This window comes from Rattus norvegicus, chromosome Y (genome assembly GCF_021556685.1).
Source record: "Rattus norvegicus strain SHRSP/BbbUtx chromosome Y, alternate assembly SHRSP_T2T, whole genome shotgun sequence".
NCBI classification, from domain to species: Eukaryota; Metazoa; Chordata; class Mammalia; order Rodentia; family Muridae; genus Rattus; species Rattus norvegicus.
In genome coordinates this window covers 61,898,470-61,903,805 of record NC_141555.1, presented here as the reverse complement: position 1 = coordinate 61,903,805, position 5,336 = coordinate 61,898,470, and the positions used below count along the sequence as shown (strand labels likewise).

General features: G+C 45.3%; 1 pseudogene; it reads right to left on the bottom strand.

Annotated features, from left to right (window-relative positions):
• Positions 1–2,595: 2,595 nt before the first annotated feature.
• Positions 2,596–3,178, bottom strand: LOC147998061 (large ribosomal subunit protein eL19 pseudogene; annotated as a pseudogene).
• Positions 3,179–5,336: the final 2,158 nt, after the last annotated feature.

The window sequence follows — 5,336 nt, the reverse complement described above, 5'->3', positions numbered from 1 at the left end:
TTCCTTATCTTTTTTGATGACCTTTAGTTGGAAATTGATTTTATTTGATATTAGAATGGCTACTCCAGCTTGCTTCTTCTGACCATTTGCTTGGAAAGTTGTTTTCCAGCCTTTCACTCTGAGGTAGTGTCTGTCTTTGTCTCTGAGGTGTGTTTCCTGTAGGCAGCAGAATGCAGGGTCCTCATTGTGTATCCAGTTTGTTAATCTATGTCTTTTTATTGGGGAGTTGAGGCCATTGATATTGAGAGATATTAAGGAATAGTGATTATTGTTTCCCTTTATATTCATATTTGGATGTGAGGTTATGTTTGTGTGCTTTCATTCTCTTTGTTTTGTTGCCAAGGCGATTAGTTTCTTGCTTCTTCTAGGGTATAGCTTCCCTCCTTATGTTGGGGTTTACCATTTATTATCCTTTGTAGTGCTGGATTTGTAGAGAGATATTGTTTAAATTTGGTTTTGTCATGGAATATCTTGGTTTCTCCATCAATGTTAATTGAGAGTTTTGCTGGATACAGTAACCTGTGCTGGCATATGTGTTCTCTTAGGGTCTGTATGACATCAGTCCAGGATCTTCTGGCCTTCATAGTTTCTGGCGAGAAGTCTGGTGTGATTCTGATAGGTCTCCCTTTATATGTTACTTGACCTTTTTCCCTTACTGCTTTTAATATTCTTTCTTTATTTTGTGCGTTTGGTGTTTTGACAATTATGTGACGGGAGGTGTTTCTTTTCTGGTCCAATCTATTTGGAGTTCTGTAGGCTTCTTGTATGTCTATGGGTATCTCTTTTTTTAGGTTAGGGAAGTTTTCTTCTATGATTTTGTTGAAGATATTTACTGGTCCTTTGAGCTGGGAGTCTTCACTCTCTTCTATACCTATTATCCTTAGGTTTGATCTTCTCATTGAGTCCTGGATTTCCTGTATGTTTTGGACCAGTAGCTTTTTCCGCTTTACATTATCTTTGACAGTTGAGTCAATGATTTCTATGGAATCTTCTGCTCCTGAGATTCTCTCTTCCATCTCTTGTATTCTGTTGGTGAAGCTTGTATCTACAGCTCCTTGTCTCTTCTTTTGGTTTTCTATATCCAGGGTTGTTTCCATGTGTTCTTTCTTGATTGCTTCTATTTCCATTTTTAATTCCTTCAACTGTTTGATTGTGTTTTCCTGGAATTCTTTCAGGGATTTTTGCGATTCCTCTCTGTAGGCTTCTACTTGTTTATTAATGTTTTCCTGTGTTTCCCTAAGTGTGTTCATGTCTTTCTTGAAGTCCTCCAGCATCATGATCAAATACGATTTTGAAACTAGATCTTGCTTTTCCGGTGTGTTTGGATATTCCATGTTTGTGGGAGAATTGGGCTCCGATGATGGCATGTAGTCTTGGTTTCTGTTGCTTGGGTTCCTGCGCTTGCCTCTCGCCATCAGATTATCTCTAGTGTTACTTTGTTCTGCTATTTCTGACAGTGGCTAGACTGTCCTACAAGCCTGTGTGTCAGGAGTGCTGTAGACCTGTTTTCCTCTCTTTCAGTCAGTTATGGGGACAGAGTGTTCTGCTTTCTGGTGTGTAGTTTTTCCTCTCTACAGGTCTTCAGCTGTTCCTGTGGGCCTGTGTCTTGAGTTCACCAGGCAGCTTTCTTGTAGCAGAAAATTTGGTCTTACCTGTGGTCCTGAGGCTCAAGTTCGCTCGTGGGGTGCTGCCCAGGGGCTCTCTGCAGCGGCAGCAACCAGGAAGACCTGTGCCGCCCCTTCTGGGAGCTTCAGTGCACCAGGGTTCCAGATGGTCTTTGGCTTTTTCCTCTGGCGTCCGAGATGTGCGTGCAGGGAGCAGTCTCTTCTTGTTTCCCCGTCTTGTCTGCCTCTCTGAAGGTTTAGCTCTCCCTCCCACGGGATTTGGGTGCAGAGAACTGTTTATCCGGTCTGTTTCTTTCAGGTTCCGGCGGTGTCTCAGGCAGGTGTCCTGCCGCTCCTGGGCCCTCCCCCATGGGAGCCCAGAGGCCTTATACAGTTTCCTCTTGGGCCAGGGATGTGGGCAGGGGTGAGCAGTGTTGGTGTTCTATTCCGCTCTGCAGCCTCAGGAGTGCCCACCTGACCAGGCGGTTGGATCTCTCTCTCACCGGGTCTGGGAGCAGAGAGCTGCTGCGGGCTGAGATCCGCGCGTGTGGGACTTCCGGTAAACACAGAACGTGCCCGGTCCTAGAGAAATTCTGCTTCCATGTGTCCCAAGCTCACCAGGCAGCTTTCTTGCAGCAGAAAATTTGGTCTTACCTGTGGTCCTGAGGCTCAGGTTCGCTCGTGGGGTGCTGCCCAGGGGCTCTCTGCAGTGGCAGCAACCAGGAAGACCTGTGCCGCCCCTTCCGGGAGCTTCAGTGCACCAGGGTTCCAGATGGTCTTTGGCTTTTTCCTCTGGCGTCCGAGATGTGTGTGCAGGGAGCAGTCTCTTCTGGTTTCCCAGGCTTGTCTGCCTCTCTGAAGGTTTCGCTCTCCCTCCCATGGGATTTGGGTGCAGAGAACTCACTCTTTTTTATTTTAAGGCTTGTTTTATTTTAATGACTGATCATGTGAGGCCACAGTGAGGTCACTATGCACAGATGTGAAGGAAGCTTTATTTCTTGGTCTCTTCCTCGTTGGACAGAGTCTTGATGATCTCCTCCTTCTTGGCCTGGAGGTGCTCCTCCCACGCGTTTCTGTGCTTCCCTGGTCTTAGACCTGCGAGCCTCAGCCTGGTCAGCCTGTAGCTTCTTTCGGGCCTCATCTGCCTTTGGTTTGAGGATCTGCTCCATAAGAATCCATTGGTTTTTGAATACATTCCTTTTGACCTTCAGGTACAGGCTGTGATACATATGGCGGTCCATCTTCTTAGATTCCCAGTATCTCCTGAGAAGCCGGTGCAGGATCCTTATCATTCTCATCCAGGTCACCATCTCAGGCACCCAAGTGTTGGCAGTTCCCTTTCTCTTCCCTATGACCATATGCCTGCCCTTCAAGGTGTGTTTCTGGCAGTGAGTCTGAGGATGGACAGTTAGAGGCTTCCAGATGATCAGGCCATCTTCAATCAGCTTCCTGATCAGCTGACAGGAGTTGGCATTGGCGATTTTATTGGTCTCATTGGGGTCCAACTGGACCTTCTTTTTACCTCAGTGGAGGACACTAGAGGCTAGATTCTTCTGTAGCCTGAGCATGCTCATGGCTGCAGACTCAGCAGCCAAGGTAACTCTTATAAAGGATACGGTTCCACTGCAGCTGGCTTACAGTCAGGGGTTCAGTCCATTGTCATCATGGCAGGAATCATGGGAGCATCCAGGCAGACTTGGTGCTCGAGGAGCCCAAAGTTCCTGATGCACAGACAGCAGAAAGGGATTGTCTGTAGCACTGAGCATAGATGGAGTATATACAAATCTCAAAGTCCAGCCACCACAGTGGCAAACTTCCTCCAACAAAGTCACACCTACTCCAACAAGGCCATACCTAATAAAACAAGGCCACACCCACTCCAACAAGATCACACCTACACCAACATGGCCATACCTCCCAATAGTATCACTCCTCATGGGTCAAGCTTTCAAACACATGTTTCTATTGTGGCCCACTGCTATTCGATCCACCAAACACATTAAAAGGTAATTTGGGCTTCCACATATGTGTGCATGCACATGTGTTAACTGGGTTACTAATTATTTCTCTCTCTCTCTCTCTCTCTCTCTCTCTCTCTCTCTCTCTGTCACACACATGCAGAGTCTCTCTTACACACACACACACACACACACACACACAAACACACATACACACACATACACACACTGAGCAAAAAAGTTAACTTCTGGAAGAGGGATGCCCAGACTGGATGGATAAAATCAGAAATAACAAATTGTGTTGGAACATGCTGTGAAGGAAGAGGGAGACCAGAGGGAGAGTTGTGAGTGTGGCTGTCTGCTTCTGCCAAAGTGTAAGGCCATAGAAACCCAATGTCACCTCCTCCAGGTTCTCAAAGCCACAGCTCTAACTGAGGTATAGTTAGTCAGTGATGTCGGCTGTTTGTCTCTCTCTCTCTCTCTCTCTCTCTCTCTCTCTCTCTCTCTCTTTGTGTGTGTGTGTGTGTGTGTGTGTGTGTGTGTGTGTGTGTATGTGGTCACTTTTGGTGGTGAATATGACCACAACCCCATGTTCATCAGTTCGTGATCCCGAAAGTGCTTTGGGCCCATCTTAAGTCATCACAGCTCTCAGTGCCTGAGGTTAACTGACTTACAGAAAGCATCTTACTTGGGCTGACTAATGTTTCATTACATCACAAGGACATTTTCTAGTGTAGATAAAATAAACACATATATGTTAGAATAGACAGAGACTTGAAAAATGGAAGTGGAGTAATATCACTATCGAGTTTGCATTAAAAAACATATTTATTAGAATTCTCCAGGATAGTTGCAATTTCCCATATAACCTACACATGATTGCCATATATTATCATCTTACATAATCATATGAAAAAAATTAGGAGAAATTAACCTTTGGGAAAAAAAAAGTACTTTTTTTTCCTTCCCAGCTCCCGCTCCCACAATGACAACTCTGAAACTGATTATTTATTAACAAATTCCTGAGCCACAAACTTTGGCTCATTCCCGGACTAAGTTATTTAACCCATTCAAACTATTCTGTGTCTTCTATATGGTTATTTACTGCTCTTTCATCCCCATTCTTAGCATCTTCCTCAACATCTCCTTTAGCATCTGCCGCAGCGTCCCTCCCTGGGTCTCCTTTTATACACTATTTCCCAGAATCCCCTCTTCCTGCCAGTGTCCCGCCTTCTATTTCCTGCCTCAGTTCATAGGTCATAGACTTTTTTATTGACAGGTGATGCTTAGAAGAGATTCTCTCTATACACCTCGGTGCATTAACATCAACTAAAGGACTCATTTTAAGTTCTCGTTTTTACTTTTGTTCATGGGTCTTTTTTGTGTTATGTCATGTGGCTGCCGAACCTGCAAAGGCCAGAAGAGGGAGTCAGATCTCCCAGAGCCAGAGTCAGTTGTGAGGATGCTAAGGGTTCTGAGTAGCTGAGCCATCTCTCCAGCCCCTAAACGACACAATTTTGTCACAGCAAGGGGAAAACTGGACACTACTACTCCTATGCCTTTTCACACTATAGACTCCAATCCACACTGTATTTAGAAGCTAAGTGTCCTGTAAATGTACTAAAGTTTTTTGATTCCCACTTCGGGGGGTACCTATCCTTGCGATTCCCCTAGACTTTGAAGGTTGTCAAGGTATGAATGGCCCGTTTTCCAGACTCTTTTCTTATGATCCACCTGTCTGGTCTACTGAGCCTCCGTACCCTCGATCCTGTAG